Here is a 23890-nt window from a genome sequence, read left to right on the forward strand (position 1 = left end):
TTGAAGTCAGGAGTTCAAGACCAGCCTGGGCAACCTACAAAGACTCTACAAGAAATAAAATTTTAAAAAATTATCCTGTCATGCCTAGTAGTAGTAATCCTAGCTACTCAGGAGGCTGAGGTGGGAGGATCACGTGAACCCAGGATTTCAAGGCTGCAGTGAGCTTTGATGACACCACTGTACTCCAGCCTGGGCAACAGAGTGAGACTGTCTCTTAGAATAAAAGAAAAAAAATATTGACACTTTGTAATTGCACATATTTATGGGATACAGTTTGATGTTTTGATACATATATATGTTGCATAATAATCATAATAATCAAATCAAGGTAGATAGCATATCCATCACCTCATGCACTTATTTCTTCCTAGTGAGAATATTCAAAAGCCTCTCTTCTGGCTATTTTATAATATATACCTTACTGCCCATCATCAGCACCCCACTGTGCATTAGAACCCCAGAACTTACTCCTCCTATCTAATTGTCACTTTGTATCCATTAACCAACATCCTTCCATCCTCCCTTTCCCCTTCCCTGCAAGATGTGGGGTCAACCCAAATGTCCAGTAATGGGTGGAATGGACAAATGTGGTATATCTACACAGTGGAATACTATGCAGCCATAAAAAAGAATGGAATCCTGCCACTTACAGCAACGTGGATGGACCCAGAGGTCATTATGTTAAGTGAAAAGCAAATGCCAGACACAGAAAGACAAATACTGCATGATCTCACTTATAGGTGAAATCTTGAAAAAATTAAAAAAAAAAAAAGAGTTGATATCATAGAAGCAGAAGGTAGAACAGTGGTCTCCATGATCTTTCTTGCCTGGCGATCATTCCCAGCAACAAAATAACAAGCTGTTATGTCTCCCATCTCTTCCATCAAATAAATAAATGAATGAATAAATAAATAATAAGTTTCAAAGAAAGGGAAAAATAATCCCTTAATCCTACTTCCTCTGGAAGCTACTAGTCGTCTTTGCTCTTGTTTACAGTAAATCTCTCTGAAGAGTTATCTATATTTTCCTGTTCCTATTCTCTCTTCCCACACTTTCTTAAGCCTATCGGAGCTGGTGCTACCTTAACAACAGAAGAGTGGCTTAAACAACAGAAATGTATTGTCTCACGGTTCTGGAGCCTGGAAGTCCAAGATCAAGCTGTTAGCAGGGCTGGTTCCTTCTGAGTCTCTCTCCCTGGCTTATGGATAGCTGTTTTCTCCCTGTGTCTTCATATCATCTTTCCTTTGCACACATCTGTGTCTAAGCTCCTCTTCTTTTCTTTTTGACAGAGTCTCACTCTGTCACCAGGCTGGAGTGCAGCAGCGCAATCTCAGCTCACTGCAACCTCTGCCTCCTGGGTTCAAGAAATTCTTCTGCCTCAGTCTACCGAGTAGTAGCTGGGACCACATGCTCAGTTAATTTTTGTATTTTTAGTAGAGACAGGGTTTCACCATGTTGGCCAGGATGGTTTCAATCTCTTCACCTCGTGACCTGCCCGCCTCGGCCTCCCAAAGTGCTGCAATTACAGGTGTGAGCCACTGTGCCCGGCCAAGCTCCTCTTCTTATAAGGACACCAGTCCTATTAGATTAAGGTGACCTCATCTCACCTTAATTCACTGCTTAAAGACCCTGTCTCCAAACACTGTCACTTTCTGAGATGATAGGGGTTAGGGCTTCAACATGTGGATGCTGCTGATAACAGAACTCTTGTCAAGGTCAACAATGACCCCATCCACCCCGTCACTGGCAGCTTCTTGACCCTCTGTGCTGGTTTATTCTCTTCTCCTTGACTTTGAAGGGCTCCAGGGCTCAGACCTCTGTTCTCTTCTCTTCTTCATATATCCTTGTTGCTTTGACCTTGTTCAGTCTCATGGTCTATAAATTCCATCTATGGGCTAATGACCTGCAGTACATCACTAACCTGGCTCTCTCTCCCAAACTCTAGATAGATGTTTATATCCAACTTCTGACTGAGTATCTGCCTGGAATTGTCTAACAGACACCTCCATGCAACTGTGAAATCCTTTCACAGCTTCACTCATCTCCTGCCTCTGTGCCTGAAACATACCAGGCACACTCCTGCCCCAGGGCGTTGGCACTGACTGTTCTTTCTGCCTGGACACCCTCCACCCAGATCTCCACTTGGCTACTCCTCTTGTGTAAGTCAATCCGTCCAAAACTGAACCCCCAGCCTTCCATCCATCCAAAACCAACTTCTCACATCATCTTCTCCATCCTTGTTGATGGAGGCTCTGTTCCTCCAGGCCCCTGGGTCAAAAGCTTTGAGTCATCCTTGACTCCTCTTTCCCTCACATCCCACATCCAATCTGGCTGGAAATACTTACAAAAATACACCCAGAAACCAATCTCCCCACTTCACTGCAGCCACCCAATTTCAGATCCAGGGCCATCATCTCATACATGAACCACTGTGACCACCTCCTAACTGGTCAACCTGCTCTATTCTTGTGTCCCTAGAGCAGACAATGTCATGTGTTTTATCAAAGCCCTAATTCAGCCAGGCTCGGTGGTTCATGCCTATGATCCCAGCACTTTGGGAGGCCCAGGTTGGAGGATCACTTGAGCCCAGGAGACTGAGGCAGCAGTGAACTATGATGGCGCCACTGCATTCCAGCCTGGGAGGCAGAATGAGACTCTATGTCTTAAAAACAAAACAAAACAGGCTGGGCTCGGTGGCTCACACCTGTAATCCCAGCACTTTGGGAGCCTAAGGTGGGTGGAACACCTGAGGTCAGGAGTTCGAGACCAGCCCGGCCAACATTGTGAAACCCCCGTCTCTGCTAAAAATACAAAAATCAGCTGGGCACCTGTAATCCCAGTTGCTCAGGAGGCTGAGGCAGGAGAGTCACTTGAACCTGGGAGGTGGAGGTTGCAGTGAGCAGAGATCACACCATTGCACTCCAACCTGGGCAACAGGGCAAGACTCTGTCTCAAAACAAAACAAAGCAAAACAAACCCCCTGTAGTACCTCCCCATCTCATTCAGAGTAAAACCCAAAATCCTTTCACAGCTTCGCTCATCTCCTGCCTCTGTGCCTCAAACACACCAGGCACACTCCTGCCCCAGGGCGTTGGCACTGACTGTTCTCTCTGCCTGGACACCCTCCACCCAGATCTCCACTTGACTACTGCTCTTGCATAATTCAATTATTTGTTTAAAAATCACCTTCAGGCCAGGTGTGGTGGCTCACACTGGTGTAATCCGAGCACTTTGGGGGGTTGAGGTGAGGAGGATTGCCTGAGGCTAGGAGTTCCAGGCCTGCCTGGGCAACATAGTGAGACCCCATCTTTACCAAAAGTAAAGAAAAAAAATAGCTGCATATGGAGGTGGGTGACACCCATCTACACAGGAGGCTGAGGCAGGAGGATCCCTTGAACCCAAGAGGTTGATGCTGCAGTGAGCTATGATCATTCCACTGCTCTCCAGCTGGTGGAGTGAGACCCTTTCTCTAAAATAAATAAATACAATTTTTAACATAGTAATAAATAAAAAATAAGTCACCTTCTCACTGAGCCCCACCTCCCAGCAGCCTTATAGGATTTCGCAACCCCTCCCCAGGAGCTACCTCTCACCCCTTACCTGCACTCACAGCCCCTCACCCAGCTTGATGCTTCCTTTTCTCATGATGCTTGGTACTCTCTAGCATGCTGCAGAATCTTTTTTTCTTTCTTTCTTTTTTTTTTTTTTTGAGACAGAGTCTTTCTTGCACTGTCACTCGGGTTTGAATCTCGACTCACTGCAACCTCCGCCTCCCGGATTCAAGCGATTCTCCTGCCTCAGCCTCCTGAGTAGCTGCGACTACAGGCGCTTGCCACCACCACCAGCTAATTTTTTGTATTTTTAGTAGAGATGGGGTTTCACTATGTCGGCCAAGCTGGTCTCGAACTCCTGACCTCATGATCCGCCCCCCCCGCTTGGCTTATCAAAGTGTTGGGATTACAGGCGTGAGCCACCGCACCCGGCTGCTGCAGAATCTTTTTAAGCATTATACTTTCTGTTTACTGGTTCTCTCCTACTGGAATATGAGCCCAGGAAGGAGAGTTGGCTGACTCTACACTGTTGTGTCCTAAGCACCTAGAACAGTACCAGGCACCAAGCTCCCTCCCCAGCTGCACACAATTTTCTTCCTGACAGCAGAAAACATCTTCTCTTTCCTAGCAGGGCACACTCCGGTAGCCACTGAGGCCAGAGCCTCCACCAAAGCCACGGTACTACTAGAGCCAGGAGATGGGACTACAGACGTGAGCGGGCAGGCGGAGGAAGGGTTTGCCCCTGATGGTCGGGTCAGGGAGAGGGACCCTGCCCATCCCACACCTCACTCCTACCCTAGACTGGGCTGAAGTTATTTTTCTTTTTTTGAGGTGGGTCTCACTCTACCACCCAGGCCGGAGTGCAGTGGCACCATCACAGCTCCCTGCAGCCTTGACCTCCTGGGCTCAAGTGATCCTCCCACCTCAGCCTCCCAAGTAGCTAGGACTACAGGTGCACACCACCATGCCAGGCTAATTTTTTATATATACATCTAAAGATGCAGTCTCACTATGTTGCCCAGGCTGGTCTCAAACTTCTGGCCTCAAGGGATCTTCCCACCTTGCCCTCCCACAGCGCGGGGATTACAGGCATGAGCCACTGCGCCTGGCTGGACTGACATTTTCTGATGGCGTGAAGAAAAGGGAAAAAAGAGTATAGCATCCACATTAAAACAGACTGAATGTTTATGTGTTGCTTAATCCATTTAAACTCAAGTGATAACCCCAGAAGAGTATTGTTCTTGCTTTACCCTGAAAAGTAGGAATTTCAGACTCTTGGAGAAGATACTGGGAGCAGAGAGAACAAATACAGCTTGATCACAAAGTACGTGCCAGACACTTTGCCTTCTCTGATTACATTTGCACCGAACCATCTCTCAGATAGGGGCTGTGTGGCTCCGGCTGGCAAAGTGAGGTACCTAAAGCCACCCAGCCAGTAGGGCGAGAAGCTAAGAATTCCAACCCAGGACTCATTCCCCACATGCCTGGAGTCTCTCCCTCAAGAGGCAGGCAGTCCCAGAGAGCAGCATCTTTGTCATCTCCTTGTCCCTGTCCCCACAGGCTCAACTGCAGAGCTCCCCTCGGATCCGAGGGCACTGACATTGACAGAAAGTTCATGTTTTACGAGGAAAGACGGGCCCCATCTCTGTGGAAGAATTTAATCTCAGAGCAGCATGCCCTTGTCTAAGACATTGTCCGGGCGGCTTGCAACCCAATAAGGCTCTGACAGAATCAGCCTCTCAGGGCTGCGGCCCTGGTGTGAGATTTGGGACCAGGCTGGCAGCTGTGGCGCCAGAATCCCAGCCAGAAAAAGGAAAAGATGAGAAAGAAAGAACAAATAGCCCCATGCGGAGAATTCTGGTGGAAGGGCCATGCCAGAGGGGCTAATTCATCTCAGGGGTGCTGTGTCTCTCGGTGGCAAGAGAAATGACTTCCAGGGCCACGCCTGATTTTAAAACCTGGGTGACAATGTTTGCCCCATGAGAGGCCCAAAATGTGTGCCCGGCAAAATAGGCCTTGGATGCATATGGACAAGGGGTTGCCCTGCACGACCTTTACTCTCACCTCTGCTCAAGCCAACCGCAGACATGGTACATCCTCAGCCATATGCCCACGCCGAGTTTAGGACTGGAAGGTATTTGGAGAAAAATCTGCGAGTCTCATTTCTAGCTATTATGATGCTTGCTGGTGAGGCCAGAGAGCTGTGGTGGAGCACAAAGGAGTGGTGGGGCATGGGGGGACCTGACCTTGACCTCTCCCAAATCTGCAAAGCCCTCTGCTCCTACTCCCTTGGGCCAGGCTCACGCCTTTGGTACCTGATGCCACCCCCTGCTGGCTACTAGAGATAAATGCTCCCCCAGAACAATGCAAGGTGTGCATGAAACCCCTGGTTTCCTATTGCCCACTGGAGAAGGCTCACTATTTCACAAGACCTCACCAAGTAAGACAGGAAAGGCTGAGAAGAGGTAGTTCAGGAACTGTAAACAGCCCCATGTCAAAGTCCCACAGGGGGCACAGCCAGCCCTGAAAGGCCTCTCCCACCTTGCAGTTCAGCCTGACTCCGGCCAGGAGGGCCTCCATCTTGCTCCCAGGCTCAGAGCTGTAAACCAAAAATAAACTCCTACTCCCAACCAAAAGACTCAGTCAACTCCCTCTGGGCCGAGAAGACCCCATAGAAACCTGAAAAATGGAATTGTCTGCCATGATAAGGTTGGACATGTCTCATTATACCTCCTCCCTCTTGGGATTTAGGCACAACTGACCAGCATTAACATTAAAATAGAAATCATAAGACTGACAGGACAGACTCTGTGGCAATAAGACCTCAAATTCCAGTCTGACTCTGGTATAGCATCACATGACAGATAGTACACCCAGAAGGACATCAAAATATTTTACCCCAAAATATATTTCTTTGACATATTTTGAAATGGCCCTGCAAAGCCATCTTTGGTGGAAGAAATTTGCATCTGTAGAGAATCTCCATTAAAGAAGCCAGGACTTTCCCAGATCTAGGAAAGATCAACTCAGAGTCTGACACCTTTTAAGGTCAGAAAAGGGACATTTACCACCTCTTCTCTCTGAGGGCTTCCACCTCTAAGGTTCCATCTACATAACAAAAGCCTTGGTGTCCACAACCCCTGTGTATCAGTTCATCCTTACATTACTATTAAAAAAAATACCAGGCCGGGCGCGGTGGCTCAAGCCTGTAATCCCAGCACTTTGGGAGGCCGAGACGGGCGGATCACAAGGTCAGGAGATCGAGACCATCCTGGCTAACATGGTGAAACCCCGTCTCTACTAAAAATACAAAAAACTAGCCGGGCGAGGTGGCGGGCGCCTGTAGTCCCAGCTACTCGGGAGGCTGAGGCAGGAGAATGGCGTAAAAACCCGGGAGGCAGAGCTTGCAGTGAGCTGAGATCCGGCTACTGCACTCCAGCCTGGGCGACAGAGCGAGACTCCGTCTCAAAAAAAAAAAAAAAAAACCTGCCGTAGGCTGTGGCACCTGTAATCCTAGCACTTTGGGAGGCCGAGGCAGGCAGATCACCTGAGGTCAGGAGTTCGAGACCACCCTGGCTAACATGGTGAAACCCTCTCTCTACTAAAAACACAAAATATTAGTTGGGTGTGGTGGCGGACACCTGTAATCCCAGTACTCGGGAGGCTGAGGCAGGAGAAATCACTTGAACCTGGGAGGCAGAAGTTGCAGTGAGCCAAGATCATGCCACTGCACTCCAGCCTGGGCAACAGAGTGAGACTTAGAGAAAGGGGGGAGAGAGAGAGAGAGAGAGAGAGGGAGGGAGGGAAGAAAAGGAAGGAAAGGAAGGAAAGAAGGAAGGAAGGAAAGAAGGAAGGAAGGAAAAGAAAGAAAGAAAGACCCGAGACCAGGTAATTTATAAGGAAAAGAGGCTTAATTGGCTCATGCTTCTGCAGGCTGAACAGGAAGCATGGTCCTGGCACCTGCTCAGTTTCTGGGGAGGTCTCAGGAAACTTTCAATCATGGCGGAAGGTGAAGGGGAAGCAGGAACATCTTACAAGGCCAGAATAGGAGCAAGAGAGAGAGGAGGGAGGTGCCACACACTTTTAAACAACCAGATCTTGTGCACACTCACTCTACAGAACCAAGTGGGGGATGGTGCTAAGTCATTCATGAGAACTCCACCCCCATGATCCAATCACATCTCAGCAGGCCCCACCTCTAGCATTGGGAATTACAATTCAACCTGGGACTTGGGTGGGGACATGGATCCAAACCATATGACCCCATTATCTCAACTCAAGCGTTTATTTCTGCTGACTTCAAGTCTTTAGCCAAAGCTTAACTCTTTCAACCAATTGCCAATCAGAAAATCTCTGAATCCACCTGTAAGTCCCTGCTTCACGATAACCCACCCCTTTAAGCTGAACCAATGTACATCTTCCATGTATTGATTTATCATTTTACCTACAATTTGTCTCCCTAAAATGTATAAAACCAACCTGTAACCCAACCCCATTAGGTACACTTTTTTTTTTTTTTTGAGACGGAGTCTCCCTCTGTAGCCCAGGCTGGAGTACAGTGGCGCGATCTTGGCTCACTGCAAGCTCCACCTCCTAGGTTCAAGTGATTCTGTTACCTCAGCCTCCTGAGTAGCAGGAATACAGGCACCCATTACCATGCCTGGCTAATTTTTATATTTTCAGTAGAGGCAGAGTTTCACCATGTTGGCCAGGCTGGTCTCGAACTCCTGAACTCAAATGATTCACCCACTTTGGCCTCTCAAAATGCTGGTATTACAGGCATGAGCACCACGGCTGGCCCCCAGGTACACTTTCTCAGGACCTCTTGAGACTGTTCCCAGGGCCACGGTCACTCATACTGGCTTGTAATAAACCTCTTTGAATATTTTACAGAATTTGTTGTGGGATTTTTTATTGTTGTTGTTATTGTTGTTTTGTTTTTGTTTTTGTTTTTTTTAGATGGAGTTTCACTCTTATTGCCCAGGCTGGAGTGCAACGATGCAATGTCGGCTCACTACAACCTCCACCTCCCAGGTTCAAGTGATTCTCCTGCCTCAGCCTCCCAAGTAGCTGGAATTACAGACATGTGCCACCACGCCAGGCTAATCTTTTGTATTCAGTAGAGATGGGGTTTCACCATGTTGGTCAGGCTGGTCTTGAACTCCTGACCTCAGGTAATCCACCCACCTGGACCTTCCAAAGTGCTGGGATTACAGGTGTGAGCCACAGCGCCTGGACTGTTGGGGTTGTTTTTCAACAGAGCTCTACCTGATTATCCACATGACTGGGGGCCTGCAGGCGGGCTGTCCGGGAGGTGAATCTGTGGCACCTGTGCCCTGTCTACATCATGGGCAGGGGCTGCAGACCTCACAGGGTGAATCAGAGCATGAGAGAGGCTGGCAGTAAAAACCAACTGCACCCCAGGGTACGATCAGGCACATCCAGCCAATGGAGACTCTGCAGGACAAATGACCTGGTTTCTTTAAAAAATTAAATTAAATTAAAATGTCAAAATCATAGAGGGGGAACTTATCAAGAGAGATATTTCCTTAGATCGGGTCCCAGGAAGCAAAGCCTGAGTTGGGAATTGGAGAGGAGAGGACAAGGTTTATTGATGGAAGCCAGGGCAAGACAGGGCACAGGGGAAGTCCAGCAAGGATGTGATCTCGGGCCACAGGGGGATGAGAGTTAAGGGGTCTCTGGTGAGAAAATTGCCCTGCAGAGCTGTCCTGCTGTGAAGCAAGGAGTTGGAGAGGGTTTATACCCACAGGCTGCTTCTGGGGTGGAAGGTAACTCTTCCCCTCTACTCTCAGGCAGAAGAGGGGCCCTTGGCCGCCATGGCTGTTGTCACCAGCACTCAAAGCAGCACCTTCGTGCCCACTGATCCCAAGGTATGGCCCCACTGGGGGTTAAACTGTGTTCCCCAAAAATACATGTAGAAGTCCCAATTCCCCGAACTTGTGTATGGGATCTTGTTTGGAAATAGGGTCTTTGCAGCGGTCATTAATCGAGTTAAAATGTGGTCGTGCTGGATTAGGGTGGGTGCTAATCCGAGGACTGGTATCCCCAGAAGAGACACAGAGACACACACACACAAGGAGGAGGCTGGTGGAGATGGAGCCAGAGACTGGAGTGATGCAACTATAAGCCAAGGAACGCCAAGACTGCCGGCCACCCCAGCAGCTGGAGAGAAACAGAGGATGACTGTCCCTCAGAGCTTCCAGAAGGAAGAAGTCCTGCCAATGCCTGGATTTTGGACTTCTGGCCTCCAGACCATGAGAGATCTATTTTTGTTGCCTTAAGTCACCTGATTGTGGCAATAGGTTACATTGGCCCTAGGAAGCTTCCTTTTTGGAGGAAGGAGGAGGAGGGAGAGAGAATGAAAACAATGTGAATCCTGACAAGTTATTTAACAATATTGGAGGTATATATATATATATACTTTTTTTTTTTTGTTTTTTTTTTGAGAGGGAGTCTCACTCTGTTGCCAGGCTGGAGTGCAGTGTCATGATCTCAGATCACTGCAGCCTCTGCCTCCCAGATTCAAGCGATTCTTCTGCCTCAGCCTCCTGAGTAGCTGGGACTACGGGCACATGCCACCATGCCCAGCTAATTTTTGTATTTTTAGTAGAGATGGGGTTTCACCATGTTGGTCAGGTTGGTCTCTCTCTCTCTCTTGACCTTGTGATCTGGCTGCCTCGGCCTCCCAAAGTGCTGGGATTACAGGTGTGAGTCACTGCACCTGGCCCCAAATTTCCTCTTTTTATAAGGACATCAGTCACATTGGATTACAGACCACCCTAACAACCTTCCTTTAACTTGTTGCCTCCATTTCCAGATGAGTCATTTCCTGAAGTACTGGGAGCCTTCACATATGAATCTGGGGACTCAGGGTGGTGTAGGGCAGGGGTCCCCAATCCCCAATCCCCAGGCCACAGATGGGTAGCTGTCTATAGCCTGTTAGGAACAGGGCTGCACGGCAGGAGATGAGCAGCTGGTAAGTGAAGCTTCATCTGTATTTTATTTATTTATTTGAGACGGAGTCTCGCTCTGTCGCCAGGCTGGAGTGCAGTGGCGCGATCTCAGCTCACTGCAACCTCCACCTCCCAGGTTCAAGCGATTCTCCTGCCTCAGCCTCCTAAGTAGCTGGGACCACAGGCACCTGCCACCATGCCCAGCTAATTTTTGCGTATTTAGTAGAGACGAGGTTTCACCATGTTGGCCAGGATGGTCTTGATCTCTTGACCTTATGATCCACCCACCTCGGCCTCCCAAAGTGCTGGAATTACATGTGTGAGCCACTGCGCCTGGCCGCTTCATCTGTATTTACAGCCACTCCCTATTGCTTGCATTATGGCCTGAACTCTGCCTCCTGTCAGATAAGCAGCAGCATTAGATTCTCATAGGAGCTCAAACCCTATTGTAAATTGTGCATGTGAGCGATCCAGGTTGCACCTTCCTTATGAAAATCTAATGCCTGATGATCTGTCACTGTCTTCCATCACCCTCAGATGGGACTGTCTAGTTGCAGGAAAACAAGCTCAGGACTCCCACTGATTCTACATGATGGTGAGTTGTAGAATTATTTCATTATCTATTACAATGCAATAATAATTGAAATAAAGTGCACAATAAACGGAATGGGCTTGAATCATTCCGAAACTATCTCTTGCCCCTGTCTGTGGAAAAATTGTCTTTCACTAAGCCGGTCCCTTGTGCCAAAAGGTTGGGGATTGCTGGTATAGAGGACACAGTTAAACCCATAATGGAACCTGAAGGAAAAAGCATAGGGCAAGATGCACACACAAATGAGGATCCAAATAAGTGATCTATTGTCTGTGAATGCCTCCCTTGCCCCAGTTTGGACAAAGACATGCTGATTAATTGTGTTTAAAGGGCAAACCCAAGAAAAGTGGAGACTCCTGCCCCAAAAGTGAAGCACATAGAACAGAAAAGAAATGGATGCTTGTTGATTACAAACCTGCTTGTTTTGCCCCTAACAAAGTGAGTTTCGTGACTGACTGGCTCTTAGAACTCCAAGTTTTTGCCATCAGTGACTTCAGACATCCTGAGACACCAAAGCTTGACTTATATAACTCTGCTTCCTCTCCGGGGAGGTAAAAGAAAACCACTGAGCTAGTTATGCAAGGAGATAAAATATCCTTTTCTGTTTGTCTTTTGCATTAGCTAATATTTGTGTCCCTGGAAAAGTTGTGGGTCAATTGATTTTGCTAAATGGAATCATTTTAAATGCACCAGGGAAGTCTGTGACTTAAAGGGAACCACACTGAGTTATTTGGGACAGTGGGGTGCTCAGTTGGGATGGCTGTGTTTTGGGGTGGTTGTGTTCAGAGGGTGCAAGGTATGGGGAAAAAAATCCCACCTTGGGCCCCAAAAGTGATGGAAGCTGATACATATAGAATTCTGAGCACAATGCCTAACACACAGCAAGCTGTCAGTGACTACTAAAGGCCATCGTCATGTTACATTCAGTCTTCCCTTTCTGGTCACCCAATGGTTCTCCACCCCTCTGCTACAGACTGAATGTTTTTGCAACTCAAAAATTCACAGGGTGAAGCCCTACCCCACGATATGATGGCATTTGGAAGTGGGGCCTTTGTGAGATAATTGTGGTTAGATAAGGTCTTGGGGTAGCGTCCCCATGATAGGATTAGTATCCTTACACGAAGAGACATCAGCGAGCTCTCTATCTCCCTCTCTCCCCACCTTGAGGACACAATGAGAAGGTGGCTCTTTACAAGCCAGGAAAAGAGCCCTCACCGGAAGCTGTACCCTGACCTTGGGCTTCCATCCTCCAGAACCATGAGAAGACAAATTTTAGTTGTTCAAGCCACCCAGACTATGCTATTTTGTTACGGCAGCCTGAGCTGACTAAGGTACCTCCGTTTGGGGTGTTTGTGCATGCAGACCCCTGAAGGCATCTCCTAGGACCTGGGGCTCCTCCTTTTTACTCTTTTGAAAGGCCTCTCCCTTCTTATTGCATGAATGTGACATCGATGTCCCTCCATGCCTCCCTGCAGACATAAGTACTCATGTCACCCCATGTCCCTCCCTCCCCACTTTTTCCAGCATCCCAACCCTTCCTCTGCCCAAATGTATCCCCTGGGAAGAAGGGCATGGCAGCCATCTGTGCCTTAGTGGGATTTTGTTACCAGGTTTTCTCTAGTGACTCATCTGAGTCTTACATTTTGGAATCACAGAATGTTAGAGTTTAGAAGTCTGCTAGTCCAGAGATCTACCAGGCTGCACAGAGGGCACTGGGAGCTGCTGTGGGTGGGGAGGAAGAGCCCATGGAAGCACCTGGGTCCCCAACTCTACAGCCAGAGTAACTCCCTTCATCTGTTGCATATGTGCAACTGGGACAGCTCAGACACCCTCACACAGGCACATGCACACAGTCACACACACTGTCCCACACTCACACACACCGTCCCACACTCATGCACCTGCATGCACACCCACCCTCACACCATATATCACTCTCTCACACTCATACACACACTCACACCAGTGTCTGTGCATACACACTGATAACCTACCCTCAGGGGCCTGGGGAAGATGGGAGCCTCCAGCTGGGGGGAGGAGGAGGGGTGAGGAGGTTGAACAGGTAGCCACCCAGCATCCATCCCCGTCCAGACCCCACAGGCACCACCCAGACGTGAGAGAACCACTTTCCCCATCCAACTCAGCCCCCTGGCTCCCCTTGGGTCAGGAGCTTCCTGGCCTGTGCCCTCCACATTCCCACAGTGGGCAGGGACTGTAGTGAGGACCCCCAGAGGTCCCATGAACCAAGCAAATGGACACAGGGGACTGAGTGGGAGCCAAAGGGCGAGGACCCCACCAACAGTGCCCACAGAGACTCATGATGTGAGCCTGTTTTGGAGTAAGAGGCAAGGACCCAGGACTTTTTGGGCTTTGTAGGGAAGCTGGAAACACCTCTTGTCTCAAACCTGTCATTTTCAGATAGGACAACTGTGTCTGGAAAGCCGAGGGTCACATGGCCACTCAGTGGCATGCCTAAAACCAGAACTCGGTCTCCTGGTTTCTGTTGCATTAAACATTCCCCAAGGGGAAGACACATCCAGGTGCATTGGGTCTCATAGAAGGCTTGGGATAGGTATGCACACACGCTCATGTGCCTTGATCCCTTCTGCAGGGAAAACAATGGGAAACCCAGAGGAAGGAAAGAGGGGAACCCAGCCCTAGAGCCCACCATGTGCCAGGTACCATGTGAGTGCCTCACAGGCACCTTCCCATTTGATCTGCGTGAGGTGACTGTTGCTGATGAGGAGACTGGGGCAAAGGACTTGTCTATCTTATGCAGCAGACAAGCAGCAAAGCTAGATTCTAGACCCAGAGGCCATGGTCTCCCCGGACCACACCTTCTCCCACAGCCTGCCTTCGTCCTCCCATTATCCCTCTTCCAACCACTGCTGACGGGTTCAGATCTGCACCCATGCATGTCCAGAGATCTGCACACTCCCATTCAGGGAGCCTCCCAACTCCTCCCAAAGCACCACCAATTCTCATCCAGAGCCCCGCCCACTCCCAGCCAGAGCCCCACCCACAATCATCCTGAGCCCCACCCACTCTCATCCAGAGCCCCACCCAATCCAGCCAGGCCCTGTGCATCCCCATTCAGAGCCACGCCCATTCTCATCCAGGGCTCTGCCCATCTCTTTTCAAAGTGCCACCAATTCTCATCTAGAGCCTTGCCCACCCCACCCAGAGCTCCACCCATCCCCATTCAGGGTCTTGTGCATCTCCATCCAGAGCCACACCCACTCCCAGCCAGAGCCCCACCCATTCTCATTCAGAGCCCCACCCATCCCATCAGAGCTCCACCCGTTGCCAGCCAGGGCCTGTGCATCCCTATCCAAAGCCCCGCCCACTTTCATCCAGAGCCCCGCCCCTCACAGCCGAGCCCTGCCCATGGAAAGTTGACAGGTTCCCTGTTCACCCTCAAGGCGCCTCTGCTCCATGAAATGGGTGTTCCTGAGCCAACACTTTCAGCCTGGATGCAGCCTGGATACCTCCTGGTCCTGGCTATACTCTTCTTTTTTAGTTCTATTAATTGAAGCTCTTTGGAAGAAAAAAATTAAAATAAAACAGTGCCGGTGACACTTCCTTCTGCACTTTTGTCTGTGCATTACCCAAGAATCCAGCGAGGAGAAGAGGAAGAGATTCCTCTGAGAACAGTCAGCGCCCTCCTGTTTGGGGCCATCCCAAACTCCCCCAAGTCAGGGTTGTCATTCACTGTGGCGGTCCTGCCTGGCAACCTTTTGGGGTAATAGAATTAGTCTACAAATGCCAGGCATAGTGGCTCACACCTGTAATCCCAGCAGTTTCGGAGGCCGAGGGGGGAGGACCACGAGGCCAAGAGATGGAGGCCATCCTGGCCAACAGGGCAAAACCCCGTCTCTACCAAAAATACAAAAATTAGCCAGGCGTGGTGGCGCACACCTGTTGTCCCAGCTACTCAGGAGGCTGAGGCAGGAGAATCACTTGAACCCGGCAGGCAGGGGTTGCAGTGAGCTGAGATCACACCACTGCACTGCAGCCTGGCAACACAGCGAGACTCCATCTCAGAAAAAAAAAAAAAAAGAAAAGAAAAGAAAAAGAAAAAACGAAAAAAGAATTTGTTTACAAAGACTGATGACTGGAAATAAGTGATAAAACCAGGAGAGTCATGATTTTTTGGTTTGTTTGTTTGAGATGGAGTCTCGCTGTGTTGTCCAGGCTGGAGTGCAGTGGCACAATCTCGGCTCACTGCAACCTCCACCTCCTGGGTTCAAGCGATTAGGAGAGCCATGATTTGATGTGGGGTCCCAGGGAGTGGCTCCAGAGTTGTTCCTAATGCAAGAACCACACTCTGCTAGAAACCGAATTGCAACACGCCCACTCTGTCTGGAGACCTGAGGCAACACCCCAGATCTGTCTGGCAGCCCCTCTATGCCCACTGGTTTCTTCTGGGAAATGGAATAATGCCAGGCTGGGCATGGTGGCTCATGCCTGTAATCCTAGCACTCTGGGAGGCTGAGACTGGTGGATCACTTGAGGTCAAGAGTTCAAGACAGGCCTGGCCAACATGGTGAAATCCCGTCTCTACTAAAAATACAAAAATTAGCCGGGCGTGGAGGCAGGTGCCTGTAATCCCAGCTGCTCAGAAGGCTGAGGCAGGAGGATCACTTGAACCCAGGAGATGGAGGCTGCAGTGAGCTGAGATTGTGCCACTGCACCTCAGCCTGGGTGACAGAGCAAGACTGTGTCTCAAAAAAAAGGAAAAAAAAAAAAAAAGAGAAAAGTACTCACAGAGATTTTTGAATTCATTCAAACTTTTCTTTCTTTTTCACAAGAACTGTTTCCTGGAGTAACCAGGCAGGTAGAAATGTGCTCCCATGGGCACCTCTTCACGGAAGAAGGTGTGTGCAGTTTGGTCTGACTCAACCACCACCTCATCTCCCCCACTCTAAAGATGACTTATTACTTCCCAAATGGCCCCAGGCTGAGTGATTGTTTTAAACCTGCGAGGAAGTTTAGGATGAATAGAACTGCCTGGAACATCTATAAAGGGAACCCAGAAAGGTCCAAGCAGCCCATCATCGGAGATCATGCCTGGGCTTTCTTCGCAGACTCTGTCCAGGGCCGTCTGGCCGTGGAGCTCGGGCCTCCGTGTGGCGCCTGGAGACCTGTTCAAAAGGCTGATATGGTTTTCCTGGGGAGGAGGCAGACAGGAAAGGGAGGAAAGTTCTCACCTGGTGAGTAAGAAACTTCAGCGGGTTTCTGGAAGACAAGAAAATAAATGGGGCCACACGGAATGATGAAAAGGGGAGGAAGTCGTCACTAGGAATTCAGTGGAATGGTGTGGGAGTGGGTGGGGGGGGATTCCAGCCAGGCCAGCCTGGTGGAGGCTGGGGAAAGGGGAGCTGAGAAAGGTGTGATTAGGAAACGTCTGCTCCCATCTGCTTTCACCAGCCGTCTCCCTGGCCCAGGTGCTGACAAATATGGAAGCCTTCATCTAACCCCAGGCAGACCATTGGGCAATCAGGAGAGGGAGAACCAGTGCCCAGAATTGCCTTCCTCCCACAGAGACTGGGGGCATCCGGGGTAACCTACTCACCCACCCTCAAAGGAAGCCTGGGTGTCAGCATGCCTTTACGGTGTCCAAAGACACCACTCAGGGAGCCAATACAAGAAGGAAAAAGAATGTTCTCAGCTCACACGGGGAGAGAAGCAGAGGCAGGAAGAATGTGGTGTTGATCAATTGAGCAATTAAGTCTTTTTTTTATTTTTGTTTGTATGGTTTTTGATTGTTTTGTGTGTGCGTGTGTGTTTGTTTGTTTTTGAGACTGAGTGTCGCTCTCTTGCCCAGGCTGGAGTGCAGTGGTACGATCTTGGCTCACTTCAACCTCCCCCTTCCAGGTTCAAGCAATTCTCCTGCCTCGGCATCCCAAGTAGCCGGGATTACAGGTGCCTGCCACCACACCTGGCTAATTTCTGTATTTTTAGTAGAGATGGGGTTTTACCATGTTGGCCAGGCTGGTCTCCAACTTCTGACCTCAGATGATCTGCCCATCTCGGCCTCCCAAAGTGCTCGGATTATAGGCGTGAGCCACCATGCCCAGCTTATTTTTATCTTTAGAGACAGGCTCTTGCTCTGTTGCTCAGGCTAAAGTATAGCGGCGCCATCATAGCTCACTGCACCCTCCAACTACTGGCCTTAAGCGATTCTCCGCCCTCAGCCTTCTGAGTAGCACAGGACTACAGATGTGCACCGCCATGCCCAACTAATTTTTAAAAATTTAAAAAGAGACAAGGTTTCACTGTGTCACCCAGGCTGGTCTCAAACTCCTGGGTTCAAGGAATCCTCCCGCCTCAACCTCCCAAAGTGCTGGGATTACAGGCATGAGCCACGGCTCTCAGCCCCAATTGTGACTCTTGACAAGTGAAGAAACAGAGAAAGAGGCATATTGTCCAGCATTCCAGCAACAGCTACCAGATGAGTTGCAGAGGGAAACTGCAGAGAGGTGGTCCTGGAGTCAGCAGGATGGGGGTGGGAGGACGGGGTCAGGAAACTGCCCTTTTCCATCCTAAGCTTCCACTTGGTTCGATTTGTATCTGAGGCCTTAAATTATTGGAAATCGTTTGTGTATTTTTCTTTTTAACCAGAACATTTTCACAAGACTTACGGGCACAGACACCAATCACAATGGAGAAACTTACTGGGTCCCTCATTTCAGAGCTTTGTTTCTTGCAAACATCTGCTGAGAAGACATTAGCTCTCCCTCCTCCCTGACTCATCTAAAGCAAACTGGTTAATATATAATTTGGGGCCAGGCTCAGTGGCTCATACCTATAATCCCAGCACTTTGGGGGGCTGAGGCAGAGTTCAAGACCAGCCTGGCGCCACATGGCGAAACCCCATCTCTACAAAAAATTAGTTGGGTTTGGTGACACGGGCTTGCAGTCCCAGCTACTGGGGAGGCTAAGATGGGAAGATCCCTTGAGTTTGAGGCTGCAGTGAGCTATGATCACACACCACTGTACTCCAGCCTGGGTGACAGAGTGAAATCATGCCTCAAAAAAAAAAAAAAATTAAAAAATTTTTAAAAAGCAGATTTCAATAGAAAAGAGGGAGAAAGGGAGCTGGTTGAGGAGAGAAATGGAAGGAAACATTTTAAACTCAGAGTATTCACCTTACATTTATTTATTAAAACAAACAAACAAAAAAAAAATCACTGCCCTGAGAGCTTGCAGTGGTGTGTGTTCCAAGATGATGTCTCCAGGGATTCAGAGTCCAGGGTTGCTTCTGAGATGCATTCGAAGAACTTTCTTTGCATCTCATGGGCTAACGAATAAATCAGGCCAGGTGCGGTGCCTCACACCTGTAATCCCAGCACTTTGGGAGGCCTGGGTGGGCGGATCACCCGAGGTCAGGAGTTCAAGACCAGCCTGACCAACATGGAGAAACCCCGTCTCTACTGAAAATACAAAATTGGCTGGGCGTGGTTGGTGCATGCCTGTAATCCCAGCTACTCAAGAGGCTGAGGCAGGAGAATCGCTTGAATCTGGGAGGCCAAGGTTGCGGTGAGCTGAGATTGCCCCATTGTACTCTAGCCTAGGCAACGAGAGCAAAACTCTAGCTCAAAAAAAAAAGAAAAAGAAAAAGAAAAAATCAATACCCCTCAGGGACACAGAAAGAAGGAAGAATTCTAGCAAATTCACAAGTCAAAATTCTGTTTTCTAATTCTATTCTAGAGGATAATATTTTGTCTTTTAGTCTAAAGTAAGAATTGTACATGTCACTAACACGTGTGATGGAGCACGCCAAAGTCCCCCAGCTGAGCAAGTCACCCTGTCTGTATGGTTGCCTCTACCTTAGACAGAAAATCTTATTTAATTAGATAATAATTAGATAAGTGAAAAGAGAGGTATAAAAGTGTTGGTGCTAATTGCATTTCCTGCACAGGCCTGCATCCTGTTGTTTCACTTTTAGCAACATTCACACCCGTCACAAGACGACCTTGACTTCAGGAATTTGAGACCAGAAAGGTGTGACCGTCACTTTTCTTATTCTGCCTGACCTACACTTGTGAGATAGGAGTTCCCTGGAGATGAGGCACAGTCCACTAGGCCTGCCGTAAACACTGTGTCCCAAAGGCCAAGGCCAATGTCTTCACTGTAGATGACTCACTGTGCAGGGGACAGCAGGAAAGACTATGAATCCAGAATGCTGAGTTTCTGGGTGCTCAGGATCAGATCCCACCCTAGGACATGTTTAAAATGAGTAGAGACTTTTGCAGACTGGGCAACATAGCAAGACCCTGTCTCTACAAAAAAAAATTGAAATTAGCGAAAAAAGTTAAAAATCAGCCTCACGAGTAGCTGGGACTACAGATGCATGCCAACATTAGGGCAAGGTAGTCCCAGATGCTCATGAAGCTGAGGCAGGAGGATTGTTTGAGCCCAGGAGTTGGAGGCTGAAGTGAGCTATGGTCATGTAACCACACTCCAGCCTGGGCAACATAGCAAGACCCCATCTCTACAAAAAAATGTAAAAGTAGCCAGATGTGGTAGAGAACACTTGTAGTTCCCAGCTACTCAGGAGGCTGAGGCAGGAGGATTGCTTGATCGCAGGAGTTGGAGGCTGCAGTGATCTAAGATCATGCAGCTGCACTCAAGCCTGAGCAGCAGGGCAGGACCCTGTCTCAAGGAAAAAAAAAAAGAGAGAGAGAGCAAGAGAGAGAGAGAGAGAGACTTTTGAGGGTGTAGGGAAGAAACACTGCACCAGACATTCATCATCACAGGAAGGGGGACTAGGGAAAAACCAAAACTCCACATGTGAGGTTCTCTTCGCTGTGTGACGTGAACCTCGTGAGCCAGGAGGCCTTTGTTGGACAGCCCGTCCTGAGTGTGGTTTCTGGGTAACTAGTTGAGAGGCAGATGTGACTTTAGGAGTGTTGTATGGCATCAAATCGGAGGCACACAGATGCAGTGAGTGCCTAAGACAACAGGAGGCGTCATCGTCCTCAGGACTAGCTGCCTCAGGATCTGAGTCTTCCCCCAGGAGCTGAGCTGGGTAACAGCATCTCTCAAGCAAAGGGCACCTGAGTTTGGAAGGAAATGAAAAGAGGTGGGACCTCCTTTGTTCTTATGGGACCAAAGTTGTCTACAGTCCTTAGTAGTCTGGGGTTACAAATGAGATCACAGCAATTTCCACATTACAGTATCTCTGAATCCACAGCTGGCCCTAAGACCACAGCATCCCACGGTGTCACCCAGGATATTTCTGGGACACCCAAGAAATGTCGTAATTGGGTTCAGGGACCACACCCTCATTCTGCAGCTCTAGCCTTCTTGCCTCAGCTGCCTGGTGCCCCCTGTGAAGCCGCAGCATCCATCACACGGTTTAGCCGGCAAGTGTCAATCACAGCTCCCTGTTTCCTGTTCCAACCCAATAGCAGGGACGGAAAGGAGGAGCCAAAACTCCACCCCGGAATAGAGTGCGGAGTCTCGCCTTCCATCTGATTGGACTGGCTTAGGTCACATGGCCAGCCCTGGACCAATCACAGTCACCAAGGGAATGATGACACGTGCTCAGGCTCACTGGGGTCCAAGCGGGAAAGGTCAGTGTTGTGGGAGGGGAGACGGTCAACTCTACTGACCTAGGGCCCTGGTGGAAGGAAAGAGGGAAATGAATTTTGGGTAGTGCATAAGAGTTCTCCAGGGAAACAGAACTAATAATATATCTATATAAAGGAATGTATTATAAAGAATTGGCTCATGGAATTAGGGAGGCTGAGAAGCCCTAAGATGTGTAGTCTGCAGGCGGGAGGCCCAGAAGGACCGATCGTATAGATTCAGTCCCAGTCCACCTCTGAAGGCAAGAGACCGATGTGCCGGCTTAAAGCTCAAAGACAGGCAGGAGAAGTTCTTTTTTTATTTTATTTTATCATTTTATTTTATTTCATTTTATTTTATTTTTGAGATGGAGTCTTGCTCTGTCACCCAGGCTGGAGTGCAGGGGGCCGATCTTGGCTCTCTGCAACCTCCGACTCCCGGGTTCAAGCAATTCTTGTGCTTCAGCCTACTGAGTAGCTGGGATTACAGGCACCTGCCACCACTCTTGGCTAATTTTTTTTTTCCCCCGAGACGGCGTCTCATTCTGTCACCTAGGCTGGAGCACAGTGGTACAGTCTCAGCTCACTGCAACCTCTGCCTCCCGGGTTCAAGCGATTCTCCTGCCTCAGCCTCCTGAGTAGCTGGGATTACAGGCGCACGCTACCATGCCTGGCTAATTGTTGTATTTTTAGTAGAGATGGGGTCTCACCATGTTGGTCAGGCTGGTCTCGAACTCCTGACCTCATGATACACCTGCCTAGGCCTCCCAAAGTGCTGGGATTACAGGCGTGAGCCACCGTGCTCAGCCCATGCTCAGCTAATTTTTGTATTTTTAGTAGAGACGGGATTTCACCATGTTGACCAGGCTGGTCTTGAACTCCTGACCTCAAGTGATCTCCTTGCCTTGTCATCCCAAAGTGCTGGGATTACAGGCATGAGCCACCGCGCCCAGCCAAGAAGTTCTCTTTTATTCAGGCTTTTTGTCCTAATGAGGTCTTCAATTGATTGGATGAGGTCCACCCACATTAGGGGAAGGCAATCTGCCTTACTTCAGCCTACTGAGTTAAATGTTAATCTCATCCAAAAACACTCTTAGAGACAAACCCGGGATGATGTTTGACCAAATGTCTAGGCACCCTGTGGCTCAGTCAAGTTGACACATAAAATTAACCATCAGGTTGGAAGCTGTGGCTCATGCCTGGGATCCCAACACTTTGGGAGGTCGAGGCAAGAGGATTGCTTGGGGCCAATGTTTCCGACCAATCTGGGCAACATAGCAAGACTAAATCCCTCCAAAAAAAAAAAATTTTTTTGGAGTCTGGAGCACAATGGCACGATTCTCCTGCCTCAGCCTCCTGAGTAGCTGGTATTACAGGTGGGCGCCACAACACCCAGTTAATTTTTGTATTTTTAGCAGAGATGGAGTTTCACCATGTTGGCCAGGATGGTCTTGATCTCTTGACCTCGTGATCCACCCATCTCGGCCTCCCAAAGTGCTGGGATTACAGACGTGAGCCACCGCGCCTGGCCAAAAGTTTTTTTTTTTATTGGCCTGGTGTGGTGTCCCATACCTCAGGAGGCTGAGGTGGGAGGATCGCTTGAGCCCAGGAGCTCAGGCTGCAGCAAACTACGATCACACCATTGCACTCCAGCCTGGGCAACAGAGTGAGACCATGTTTCTAAAAGAAATAAAAAATAAAATAACCATCACAGGTAGGCACCAACAATGTACACCACAATTGTAGTGTCTGAGCCCAGGATCTGCATGCCAGTGCCCCGGAAGTCACGACCTCCCTGAGGCCAAGCACTGCTGGATCTACCTCTGCATCTGTCAACGGAGTCCAGGGCCACTGTGCCCATCTTTGGGGCTTCACTGAGGTTCTTCTGAAAATGCCTCTCCACATCACAACTCCAATGGCTGTTGAAGGACACAGATACTGCAGTCCCCTCTCTAGGACCCCTCCTTGATATTCTCTTCTTCCCATCTTTCTCCAGCCACTCCTACCCAAATCACCTCCTTTCTCCTTCAGCCCCACCAAGAAAAACCTCTATTCTAATCAATTCCTAAAAACAGATTAGTCCTAATTGTATGAAGAGGGTAAACACGTTCCCTTCACCCTACGATTTTCCAAAGGGGACAGGTTTTGAAAATGTCATAAATGTATCAAACCATCAAATGTATTAATGCATGAAGTCAGCTCGATAAATTGGCATCCTTAAGTCATGGTGGTGTGTGCTTTATGACAAGGTAAAAATTGCCCCATTTTCATCAAGACCTAAAATAAAAACCAATGACTATGATAATGAATAGTCTGTATTTCACCCATTCTCCAAACTGGAGCCTGGAAATGCCCTCTCACCAGCCCTGTGCCTGCCACAGGGTTCAGACAGGGAAACAGAGGCCCTGTGAAGACCAAGGGGTGAGATTATACACATGTGCACACACACACACATATACATGTATGTATATGTGTGTGTACACATATGCATATATATGTATATATGTGTGTATATATGTATTCCAAAAATGAGGGAGAGGAAATTTAGGGAAACAGTCCACAAAAGGACTCTCACTTCTGACACCCCTAGCAAGTTCAGGAGGTGTCCAAGACCACCTTCAGGTTTGATAATTTGCTAGAAGGACTCACAGAACTCACAAGGGCATCCTACTCACACTCACAGCTTATTACAGCAAAAGGACACAGATTAAAATTAGCCCAAGGAAGAGACATGTGGGGCAGAGTCTAGGAGGGCTCCATACACAGATCTCCCAGTTGTCCCCTCCTAGTGGAGTCGTGGGCAGCGCTGACATCTCCCAGCAGTGAGGTCTGACAATGCACACAGATATGTTTCTCCCTTGACATTTGGACAACAAGGATGTGTGGCATTGGCAAGAAGGGCTGCCCACAAGATGAGTTCTGTTTCCCACCTTCACCCTCACTTCCTCTGATGGATTTCTCCTGCAGAACATGCCAAAGACAGCGCACTCTCATGCCATGTCCAGGAGGTATCCTGAGCTGGCTTCTCCTGGGCTTCTCTCTTCCTCCCTGGGCCACCTTGCCTCTCCATCGTGGCCATCTGCACACCACCCCAGGAAAGGCTCTTCCACTTAGGGGTGGCACCTGGACACATGCCACCCAGGCTCAAAGGGAGAGCAGGCAGCCTCCCAGACCAAGCTCCCCATGCACGGGTGGCTG

At 49.0% G+C, this 23890-nt stretch overlaps 1 pseudogene; it reads left to right on the forward strand.

The window, feature by feature from the left end:
* The first annotated feature begins 9388 nt into the window (after nucleotides 1–9388).
* Nucleotides 9389–23890, forward strand: part of LOC112620658 — a 50131-nt pseudogene continuing 35629 nt past the window's right edge.

The sequence above is a fragment of the Theropithecus gelada genome, chromosome 3, assembly GCF_003255815.1.
Source record: "Theropithecus gelada isolate Dixy chromosome 3, Tgel_1.0, whole genome shotgun sequence".
Taxonomy (NCBI): Eukaryota; Metazoa; Chordata; class Mammalia; order Primates; family Cercopithecidae; genus Theropithecus; species Theropithecus gelada.